A 13,032-nucleotide genomic window follows, 5' to 3' on the forward strand; every position below is an offset into this window, starting at 1 on the left:
GGCTCATCAGGCACACCTAAGCTTTATATGTGTGTGACTGCATAGAGGAAATGCAAAATGCCCAGCTGTCACCCACCCCAGATGTGTATTGGCGACAAACAGCAGGCACGCCGGGCTTAAAAGCAGAAAAATGTCTACTTTCTAAAAGTGGCATTTTAAAAGTTGTGATAATAAATCCAACTTTACCATTAATGAGGGTTTATTATTACAAGTACAAAGGTAACGACCATGACAGTTCTACTTTTCAATCAGAAATTACACGTATTAAATGTAATAAGTAATTCACAATGATAACCCATGAGAGTAGGCTCACAGTAGTGAAAATCGAATTTCTCAGTCTTTTCACTACCAGGACACGTAAAACTAAAACTTATATGTCCTGTGTCTTACTTATACAGCACCCTAACCGATGGGCTACCTTAGGGGTTTCTTATGTATAATAAAGGGGGAGTTTAAGTCTTGGCAAGGGGTTGTACATACCAAGTCGACAAGGCAGTCACACTGCACATACAGCTTCTGCAATGGCAGGCCTGAGAAATGTTTAGACAGCTACTTAAGTGAGTGGCATAATCAGTGCTGCAGGCCCAGTAATAGTATTTAATTGACAGGCCATGGGCACATATAGTGCACTTTACTAGAGACTTGTAAGTAAAGTAAATATGCCAATTATGGATACACCAATTATGTCATGTGTTAAGGGAGTGAGCACTTGCACTTTAGCAATGGTTAGCAGTGGTAAAGTTCCCAGAGTCCTAAGACCATCAAACACAGATCAGCAAAAAGTGAGGCAAAACGAGGAAAATGTTTGGAGGAAATCCACCCTAAAGCTGACCGGTCTAATAGCCGGACAATATGATGCTGAGAAGGAAAAGCATGTTATTTATGACTGGTAAAATGAAGCTCAGAGCATGTACAAGTTAACATTCTATTTCAACTGTGAAACAGTCAACTTGAGCAATGAATGCCTTTCTCAATGTAACCCTCAACAGTTTCATTGGCAGTCACCATCAAAGGGTGGTACTAGAAATTTGTGTTGAGCGGTAAAAGGCAACCAATTATAAAATAAACAAAAATATAGGATTTCTGTAAATAAACTCTACTTTCAAACCAGCCATAGATAAAGTATTTGTTTTTATATTAAGTGACAATCATCGTAAAACGGAAAACGATTATCCTTGGATCTCAAGTAGATGAGAGCCTTATAAAGGCTTTACCTGCATGGCAATGCTGGGAACACAGATACTCTTTCAGTTTCCTTCCCGCTATATAGCACATTTGGTTGTACATCAGAATATGGTGCTCAAAAATACTGAACTGAAAAAAATATCATACTTAAGTATACAAAAAGTGATAGATGGAAAGCTTCAATTAATCTCAGTCACTGGTAATTACATGGGTTGCTTTTATGTTCCGATTCAGGGATACCTGGCCCTGCTGTTCGAGCTGGACTAATCCTATTGGAACAGCGTCAAGGCTGATCTGCATATTGTTGGCTCCAAATTGATGTGGCATGGAGGGCGAAAAACAATGGACTGGGATGTGGCCTCAGTGATTGCCAGTGGCTGAAATTAATTCAAGCATTCCATCCATCAACTTGTTGCTGAAAAAAATGGTTTAGCAAAAATATCTTATCTTCAAGGTAGATATATACAGGAAAGTGTAGGTTCACAGTCCTTAGCACCACATCTACATGCAGTGAAGATGTATATTATATTTTGGGCTCCCAGTTTTAAACTTTTCTGATGTTTACAGATAAATGTAGATGGAAAGTAGTGTTTCCTGCATGTATTTCTTCTAAAAGTGGACAAGTACAGATTGGGCTTCTTTTGAGCAACTCTCTAAGCTATCAATCATAAATTACGGGCCAGTAGCTGTGCAGATTGACAGCAGAGGGAGTCCAATAACAGTATGAGAGTCTCTTAAATAGGATGTGATTTCCTTAAATCATGGCATATCTCAACATTTGTTTGTGCTATAATGCTAACATTTTAATTTGGGTGTATTGTTTTATGATATTTGGCTTTGTAATGTGCTAAAACCAGAAACGTGTCAAGGTATGTATGCACATTTATCAGTAAAATAAGCTTCTAAATATACATGTTCCAACTTCATTTGTTAATAAAGTTAAAAATAAATATAAATAAATAAGATGGCCCAAACATATATATGGCTAAATGCAGACAGAAATGTTCTAAAAATGTATCCTATAAAACTGGCAGTCGCCAGTTGGTAGTTATAGTTAGGACCTATTTTCCTTAGGAAGAATGTTTCTTCATTTGCCAATAATTTAACGCCATTTGATGAATCCTTGCAAAATTTTCAAAACTATTATGACGATCACTTCAGCTGCTGTCTTGAAAGTTTTGTGATGATCTGTCAAGGGGGGGGGGGCCGAGTAAAAGAGGATGGGGTCCGAAAACACATTTCCCCATGTTAAAAGCCCGAATTGCTGAACGGAATTACAGCAAATTTGGCTGAAAGGTGGATATTGGTCCAGGGAAGTGCCTTTGTCTTATTTGGTGTAAATCCGTTTAGTAGTTGAGTTATTAAAACAAATTAAAATTTGAATATATAGTGACACGGATCCTCTGAAGGTCTGACAGTCCCAGTGCTCAAATCTGATTGGCTGCTAACACTTCAAACCAGGAAGTGTTGGCAACCAGCTTGGGACTTGGCTGCAGCAGCAACTCCTGCTGACAAAAAAGAAGCGCAGGCTCCCACTTTTCTTTACTAATAGAACCTGGGTGTGACTGGTCCCTGCAGCATGTGGGAATGATATGAGGGGTTAAAAGGGCCCCCCTCCTGGGGCTTACAAAAGCCCCTTCCTGGGGCAAATGTGGTCATAAAGGGGTGGGCAACTCGGCCCCCTCGGAGACCACCACCTGCCCAGGGCTAAATGAAAGGTAATGGGGGGCATGTGGACCCTTGGCCCCGGGACCACCACCTCCCTGGGGCCAAATTAACATTACAACTGGGAGGGGCTGCATGGCCCTCCTCTCCCAGGCCATAAACGGCCCCGGGGACCACCTCCCCGATGCCGGCCTGTGTACTTCAAAGGAGGGGGGCTGCGCGGCCTTCCTCCTGGAGCCAATAATGGCCCTGGGGACGGCCACGCCCCCAGGGCCTGCTCTTGCTATGTCCCAGGGTTCTCACCCCTAGGACATAGCTATTTGCTGTAGTTTGGTGGGAGCTTTAACTGCTCCCGCCAAGTCACAGCAGACACTCTGCATCCAGCAAGCAAGAGCGTAGAAATGCTCTTGCTTGCTGGAAGCGGAGCATTCGTCTGTTTCCCTGCCTGCTGTCAAGTGAGCAGGAAAACAGACAAATTGCTTTAAGACACAGGGAGCTCCATGTTTAGCAGCTTCCCTTCTCTGAAAGCAATGCCGGCTCATGCAGAAGGCAGGGAGCCAGGAGAGACTGCTGGGGCCTTCAGGCTCGCCGCGGTCCCAATACAGATTGGTTGCCCTCTAGGTACCCAGGACAAATGGCCAGGACCCAGGGGATGGGGTCAACAGGGCCAAAATCTGGCCCGGGAAGGGGGCAGTACTGCCCCACCCCATTTCTAAATGGCCGGATTCTTGGGGGCTGGGGTTTCTGGGGCCAAAATCGGCCTGGGGAGAACATTTAAAAGCCAGGCCCTGGGAGATGGTGTCTCCAGGGTGGAATTCGCCCCGGGAGGGGGCCCATGCGGCCTCCCTCCCCTAATAAAAATAAAGTAAAACCAAAAAAGACCAGTACCGGGGGAGAGGTGGGCCGCTTGGACGAAATCAGCCCGGGGAGGGGAGCCACGCGGTGTTCACTTCCCTGATAAAAACAAACAAAGGCCACCCTGAGGGAGATCATAGGAGGCCCTGCCTCCTTTTTTCAATCACTCTGTAAACGGGTCTCCTGGTGCACAACTGGTTGGGGGGATGAAGTCCCCTAGGGTGGCCAGCAACCCCTCCTGTTACTTCCAGCAAGTCACACAGAGCGGGATTGCTGAGAGGTCATCTGAAGCCCCACTCCCATTCTGCAAACGTGCCTCTTGGCACACTACTGGTTGGAGGATGTAGTCCACTTTGATACTTAGGGTCCTTGGGGGCCAAGTTGCAAAAAGTGGATTAAACCGGGGTGCACTGGAGTGCCTGACAGAGAGGATTCGTACAGAACCCCCTTAACCCTTACAAACTTGTCAAATTTCGGGACTCACGATGAGTAGTAACTAAAACAGATGGCAACTACAAGTCCCATCATACTTTGCAGCGACTAAAGCATGAACACATGAGCACTACTTAGTAAGAAGTATGGGAAGCCATTGTGGACTGTTTAATCCGCCTTTTGCAGCTGAGCCCAAGAAGAAGGAACGCACAGCTCCGAAACGCGTTGGCTGAAGGAAGAAAAATAACGGGTGAAATAACATCGCAATCACTGCAATAAAGTATTAGGTTACTTACCTGCTTGTCGAGTGCTCCTTCAAGCAACAGGAGTGAGTAGACGTAGCCGAAACGTGTTATGCTGGAGACGATGGGACAATAAACCACCTTCTTGAGAACTTTTAGCGCATTTTGTGGTCTATACCAGTGGTGAACTTTGGCGATCTCGGGCCGAGAAGCAGGATTCAGAAGTGATATATATTTTCAGTATCAACGGGCAGAAGAACCACACGCTGGCGAGACTGTGTACCAGACAAATAAGTTTATTTGTCAACCCTCGGACGCGTTTCGCCTGTCCAGCATACATGGGCATTAGTAGCATCAGGACAAGTATATTTGGGTCCTAAAAAGATCGTGTGAGTAACGAATACAAGTGTTAATTCCCTTGTGTACAAATAAAGCTCAGCCAATCAGTAAAAATTTTTATAAAAAATACCCAAACACACGAACAGGCGGCGCATGCGCTCCACTATCGAATGCGCACCCATTTGTTAAACTTTCCTCACGATGCAGGTTTTACACAATGTGACCATGAGTTAAAGTATTTAAAATTGTTGACTGTAATAACAATGAATTATAAACAGTGTTTACATTGAGTTTGTAAATAGAGAAACTATAAGTCTTTCTTCTATCGTCACTGTTGTTTACTGGTCCCGATCATGTGACCCACGACTTTGCACTTTAAATGGTGATTGTTTTCATTGCAACTTTGGTGAACAAGCCTGCTGGACAGGCGAAACGCGTCCGAGGGTTGACAAATAAACTTATTTGTCTGGTACACAGTCTCGCCAGCGTGTGCTTCTTCTGCCCGTTGATACTGAAATTGTAAAGAGACCCGGCACCGGAGGTCTCTGATCCAGGCGAGACGCCCGTTGGTTTGGAGGCGGTGGCGATTTTCCGAGGCGAGGAGGAGTGAAATATATATATATATATATATATATATATATATATATATATATATAACAATACATGCAACGCATTTCAGTCCTCACTGCTCTTGGTCACGATGCTGATGGTATCCATTCACTACCATTTTAAACCATACATGAAACAAGATATCAACAGTAAAAAAGGACAAGCTCATAACCGGTATCAGCAGCACCATCTTGTAACCACTTAATACACTATTAAACCCATAGTAAATCGCAAAACTCTGAATCATAGAATCACTGGTGCCTTCAATATTTCATTCTGTGTTACACCCTTATTCCTTGAACACAGATTCTTTTCATTTTCTTATTTCATTATACATTGCATATTCCGTGTGTGTGTTAACTTACCTCATGTGCTCATTGTGGCAAGAGTTCAGTTGTATTGTGAAGCCCCAATGGCAATTCACCCATTATTCCAACCTTTTCCTATGATGTTTACGTGTCCCGCTCCTGTGGGTGCCTCATACCGTACCTAAACCACACGTTGAGTCCTCTGAGCTGACAAAGTTCATTGTAACTTAAATTAAACAAAAAATCAAGCCAGCTTAGTTGCTGTCTACTCTCAGGGCTGATTCAGACAATGATGAGTTGACAATTTCTTCCATTACACCGTCCTCTATGCTGTGATGCATCCGTGCTTGTTTTCCTATAAAAGAAAACGCACATATATTTACACCTTTAAAAACAAGATTACTAGATGTACATATGATCTCAGGAGCTGGCTGATTGGAATAAATTTTAAACATAGAGTTAGAACATAAAAACTAGGAATACAGATGTACATAACGCTCTTCGTCAACGTTTAACCGTAGTGGTTCTTTACAATCCATTTCTAAAATGTATCTTGATTCAAGCCTTCTGAGTCTGATTGAAAGGAACCTTTATTGTTGTATTGTTATACAGTGGTCGGCGTAGCGCTGTCTACGTTCACCGCCGGGGGTCAGGACACATGGAGCAACATGCCAAAACGAGGGCGTTTTTTGACTTGCCTGTATCTTTGTTGCTGTTTCACAAATGTTCACATAATTTTCCAGACAAATTCGACCCTCACTTCAGCTTCAGTCTGAAAAGTTTATTGGTGATCCATGAAGCAGAGGCCGAGAGAAAGGGGGGGAGCCCAAAAGACGTTTTCCGCATGTTAATTTCCATGGGGATTTTGAACACGACTGCAGCCCGAACCCCTGGAGGGAATTTCACCTAATTTGGCAGGAAGCTAGCTTTTGGTCCAGAAAGAGACCTTTTGTGATTTGGTGTATATCTTCAGTAATTTTTGAGAAATTAACCAAAATTCAGATTTGTATATCTTGGGCCATGGATCCACCCGCGGTGCTCCTTCATAGAAAAGTTGTGGCCACCATTTTATATCTATGGAAATGGTCCTCTGGGCAGAAAAGTAGCTTGCATACTAATTGAAGGGGCCAGGTGAGAGCTTCCCTGACCACTTGTGTATGTTAAAAATGAAGGGCAAGCATGTGTACTGCGGTAAAAAATACCCCAAATGTATTTTTTCTACTCACGAGATCCACGCCCTGTGTTACTCCAGAATGGATCCATGGAGCTAGCGCTCCCCAAAAATAAAAATAACTACTTTTATACCCCCTCTTACATTTATAGAGACACTTACACCCCTGACATATCTATACAGACACTCATGCCCACACCTACACCCATACAGACACACCCACTCACATACTCATGCAACACACTTACACCCACGCATACATTGTCACACACCCACAGACATACCCATTCCGACATGCTCACACCCACACTTACACCTGTCCAGACACTCTTCTATCCACTCATACACCCATAGTCTGTCATACCCAATCATATACATACCTCTATAGATACTCTCACACACAGTCTCACACCCATACAGACCATCTTACACCGATTCACATAGATGCATACAGAAATCTTTACAAGAGAATGCAAAAAAGGGTTGTTTTCTATTGAAAGTGGGTTTTTGGTATGCGGATCCAAGACGAACCAGCAGAGTTGAGACCTTTGTGTGTTATTTTGTGTATGTAATCGCTACACATAAAACAGGATGCAGTCTTTCAAGTTGTTCAGCGAACTCCATCGGGTCTGTAATTCCGTACATATCAAAGCCTAGGTTATTATTGTAGATAGAGCCCATGTAATTATTCACATGTTTCCTGGCTGTGTCCATCTGTGGACAGAATTCAGATGACTTCTTCCATTTCTGCCTCTGGCATATGTTGGAAAACAATAACACATCCAAATTGAAGTAGGGTCAGAGGCCAAAGTTTACTGACTCAGCAGGATATACAGCCCCATTATAAACAAGTCAAACACACAAAAAATACCCTGCGGTCTTATGCCAAAGAACAACGAATAACTGACAAATACCAAGACTGATAAAAAAAAATAATGATTTGTACGGATTCCCATCACTCACCGATTCCGGTGACATGCTTAATCATCTGGGTCTCCTTTAAAAAGGGCTAACACTCCACCCTAGTGATGGAGGAGCCCAGGGATGTTTTCAAAGTTTTGATTAGTACAGATGCGAGCACGTAACATGTAAAAAGGGTGTATGGGAAATAAGGTGCAGTGCGAAATGTGGTGTGAATATAAAATTGAAGCGGAATCAGACTATAACTTTAGTCGTGTCTGATCCGAACAAACATTAAAAACAGTGCAGAAAGGCCGGGTTCAACAGATAACCGTCCATTTATAAGAGTTGGTCAACATGTTTCAGCACGAGCAGGTAAAAAGTAAACCAAGTGCTTTCATCAGGACCTCTTAGTTGTATAATGCTACTGTCAGGACCAGAATTCTAGGTTCCATTCTTTCCTATCCAACTACGGTGCAGTCTGGACTAAAACCTACTGAAGACACTTGGACTGATAAGGTACGGTCTTGGAGACTTAAGATGGCCTCCGTCGTTGCCAGAGCAGAGGGCAGTATGCGTTCCAGTCTTTCAGACCGTAACTGCTGAAAATTCGATGTGGAGCGCGAGAGCCCGGGGAACTGCGCACTTCACTGAAGAACCTTGCCTGAAGTGGTTCATTTCCCCGTGTAACACGAATTCCTTGAAGTAATCCTAGAAATCGTAAGCGGAGCACCCGCTTATCTCGTATTCTTGCAGCGGCTGTATTCAACTCTGGAAACTCGGCGCACGAAGTCAAGCGCGAGTTCCCTGGTAATGATTACCGTTATTCAAAAGACTTTATCGTTTGAGCTGGGAGTCGGAGAAAAGGAGCAATAGAACCCGCAGTGAAGAGGTCGAAGAGGAGGAGTCCTAAAAGAACTATTTGAGGAGAAAAGTAAAGCGCTGGAACACAGACATAGAGAAGACCTAAGCTAAGTGAACGTTTGTAGTAACAGAATAAAAGTTTCACGGTTACTTACCTGTCTTGAAGGAGATACCCAGAGTTTCAGTATTCCTGTAGAAAAGAAAAGAAAGGTCAAAGACTTTTTAAGAGGAAACATTAGAAAAGTTCTCAGTCATGCAAGGAAGTAAATGCAAAGTACATGTGTAAATACTCACCAAGAAACGACTAAAGAGGGAATGGTTCACCTGTCTGCAAAAGACAAGTAAGGCATGAATTAGACCCTCTGAAGAGCAGACTTGAAATACAGAAAATAATAGAAACCCAATTAGAAGCAGTCCCGCTAATTAGTGAAGTAAGTGCACTTTCTAAGCCCACAGATAAAACTAGCATTAAGACCACAAGGAAAGAAATTAATATTTCTGTTTATTCTCTTATATAGTGACAACTAGTTAGAGGTGAAGAGAATCATAACCAAAAGTCAGAAGAGGAGCTAAGGTCCAGCAGCACATGGGTGGGCGAGAGAAGATAAAGAGAAAATAGTAGAATAGATCTAGATAGATAATAGAAGGGCAGAATGTAATGTTGTGTTGTTGTTTTAGGTTTCCATAAACAAGTCCACCCAAGAGTAGCGGACTGAAGGAAGCAGCGCTGAACAAGTCTCTTCTCTGTTTTTTATTTTATCCAATTCCCCCGTCCCTTAAGGTAATGATGGGAGGTTCTGAATAAAGACCTACCAGCATTGCTGAGAGGGATTTGGGTTTAAGCATCTCTGTTCCTGTGCAAGAGTCAGCAAGCCTAACTCAGGTATTTGTATTCTGACAGAGTGAAGTGCCCAAGTTGCCTTCGCACCCGAACAGAGAAGGCCGAAGGAATTGATGTCCAATCCTTAGGTACCATTCTAGGTGCAATACAGAAGGAATTGGGAGCGGTTAGGGAGGAAAATCGTAACCTAAGACAAGAAGTAATTAGTGCCAGAAAGGAAACTGCCGAATTAACGTTAAGATTACGCCAACCTAGTAGTTTGGAGAGGGAAGCCATGAATCCAGTATTAGAAACTACCAATAGATCTACCACACAAGTGATACATTCCCTCTCACCAGTCATACCATTGGCAGCGCCCGAGAGATTTAACGGGGATCCACAGAAGGCGCAGATATTCCTCTCTCAGTGCTCATTACACTTCATGTGCCGCCCTTCTATCTTCCCAGACGCGCAGACTAGAGTGGCTTTCATACTCTCATATCTAAGTGGGGATGCAGCTTCGTGGTCCATGCCCTTAGTCACACGAGATGACCCCTTATTGAGGAACTTTGAAGATTTCAAATGAGAGTTCTTACGGATTTTCGACCGACGGAGAATATCTCAAGTGGTGGATAACGAACTGCTAGATTTACGGCAGGGAAATCGAGACTTAATTGCATATCTGGCTCAATTCAATAAGTTGGTGGTGGAGACCAATTGGTCGGAGAGCAAAAGAGCTGCAGTATTTTATCGGGGTTTGAGAGACGAATTAAAGGACACTCTGTCTCAGATTCCCAATCGCCCCACCGAGATTTCAGCACTTATAGACTTGGTGTTAGAGATAGATTTCCGTCAGGGAGAGAGGCGTGGAGAAAAGAAGAAAGACTTTAAGGTGATACCTCCGCGATTTGACCGGGCTCGGTCAGATGGCGCAAGAATCTCAGAGACCCACGCAGGAGCCGAACCAATGCAGATTGGAGCAATAAGAGGCCCTCTGACCAAGGAAGAAAAGGAGAAAAGAAGAGCAAATAACCAATGCATGAATTGTGGATCCGGAAGTCACTTTGTTCGAGATTGCCAGAAGAAACCTAAGGCCCCTTTCAAGCCAAAGGAAAACTAACGGCACCACCTGTGGGAGGAGTTGAGCGGGTGAGTGCGATTCAAGAGATAACTCCACAGGAACATCAAGTGGCGAATACGCTACAATCAGCGGCTCCGCATTTAGTTCTAACTATGGAAGTGAAATTCGGACAGACTACCCTAACGGAAGTATCAGTTATGATAGATTCAGGAGCCACAGGGAATTTCTGCGATCTAAAATTTGCCACCAAAGCTGGAATACAGGCCATCCGAAAGTCAAAGAGCGAGCCTGTTCGAGCAGTGGATGGGACAAATCTTTCTTCAGGGCCAATTGTGAGCCACACGGAAATGATCCAATTGACGACCAGCGATGGACATCAAGAGAAACTTCAGTTTAATTTAATCGATGCTCCCCAGTTCCAACTAATCCTTGGTCTCCCGTGGCTTACGGAGCACAACCCTACGATCGACTGGAGTTCCAGAACCATTATAATGGAGTTGAGTTATTGTCACGAGAATTGTTTTAATTCCGAGACTAGATTAGTAAAGAACAATCCGGCGCAGTCCTGTGTACCATTGAGCACTCCATGTGCGTGATCAACGTTCAGGAAGTTCCTAAAGAATATAAGGAATTTATGGAAGTGTTCAATGAAGTGGAAGCTGAACACCTACCACCACATCGAGTTTATGACTGCAAGATTGAATTAGAGCCGGGGTCAAATTTGCCATGCAGCCGAGTCTATGCCTTGACAGAGAAGGAGCACCAACACCTAAAAGAGTACTTAGATAAATATCTCACCAATGGGTTCATCCGGCCATCCCAGTCTCCCGTTTCTTCTCCCTTATTTTTCGTACCGAAGAAGGAGGGAGATTTGCGGACGTGCATCGACTACAGAGCCATCACCGAAATAATTAAAAAAGAAGAACCGGTATCCTCTACCCTTGATTTCGGTGCTCCTGGACCAAGTGAAGGGAGCTCAAATCTACACCAAGCTCGACTTGAGGGGGGCCTACCATCTAGTTAGAATGCGTGAAGGAGACGAGTGGAAGACGGCATTTGGGACTAGATTTGGGCTTTTCGAATATCAGGTGATGCCCTATGGATTGTGCAATGCCCCAGCAGCCTTCCAGCACTTCATTAACGACATCCTGAAGGAATTTATTGATCAGTGTGCGATTGTGTACATTGACGATATTCTAATTTATTCCTCTGACGTGGCAAAACATCATGAACAAGTGAAGGGAGTGTTGCAGAAGTTACAGGAGAATAAACTGTTTGTGAAGCTAGAAAAATGCGCTTTTGATGTCTCACGAGTGGAGTTCTTGGGCTTCATTCTATCACCTTCAAATTTTGATGGATCAACGCAAGGTGGAAGGGGTGATGAACTGGGAATCTCCGAGGAGCGTGAAGGAAGTCCAAATCTTCATTGGATTCGCTAACTTCTACCGGAGATTTATCAGCGAATTCTCCAGAAAGATTCTCCCCCCTACCAATTTACTGAGAAAAGGAACCAAGTTTGAGTGGTCAAAGGAAGCGGAGGAGGCCTTTCAATCTTTAAAAGAAGACTTCACCACGGCGCCAGTCTTGTTGCATGCTGATCCCTTGGAGCCTTTCTACGTAGAGACCGATGCGTCAGACCAAGCAGTGGGAGGAGTATTATCGCAGCGGCACAAGACCACAGGCCAACTGCATCCGGTCGCCTATTGATCAAGAAAGTTATCTCAAGCGGAAGTAAACTATACGATCACTGAGAAGGAGCTGTTGGCGATTAAGGACGCCTGCAAGGAGTGGCGACACTATTTGATGGGCGCCCGACATCAAGTAACAGTGCTCACGGATCATCGCAACTTAAAGTTCTTGAAAACGGCCAGAACTCTTACGCCACGACAACTGAGGTGGTCTTTGTATTTTGCAGATTATGACTTCGTGATCACGTTTCGCCCTGGAGCTCAAAATGGGAAAGAGGATGCATTGTCCAGGATCGGCACAGAGTTTCAAAGAAACACTACAGACATTCAGCCAATCATCCCCAGTGACAAGATCATAGGATCCACAACAGCTGTTCGACTACAGGAGTCGATAGCAGACGTTATGAGTTCCGAGGCTATGCAGAGTTGGGCGGAAGAGGACGCCAACAGAAGGATAATTCAACAAATGCCCTACCATCGGAATGCCTTGTATCTACCGACAACGGAATTGCAGCAACAAGTAATGCAAGAGTGTCATGATGATAAATTAGCTGGTCACAAAGGAGAAGCCAAGACGGAGGAGATGATCAAGAGACATTATTGGTGGCCTAAGATGGCGTCAGATATTGAGAAGTATGTTAAGTCTTGTGAGATTTGCGCGCAAGGGAAGTCAGAACGGCAGGCTCCAAAAGGGTTATTGCAACCTCTACCCACACCTCCCCATCCATGGCACACAGATACATTAGATCTTATCACAGATTTACCTACTAGTCAAGGATACAACACCATCCTGGTGGTAGTGGATGCCCTTTCAAAAATGGCCCACTTTACAACTTTGAAGGGGGTACCTTCAGCCAAACAGTTAGCTGCCCA

Source organism: Lissotriton vulgaris, chromosome 11 (assembly GCF_964263255.1).
Source record: "Lissotriton vulgaris chromosome 11, aLisVul1.2, whole genome shotgun sequence".
Taxonomy (NCBI): Eukaryota; Metazoa; Chordata; class Amphibia; order Caudata; family Salamandridae; genus Lissotriton; species Lissotriton vulgaris.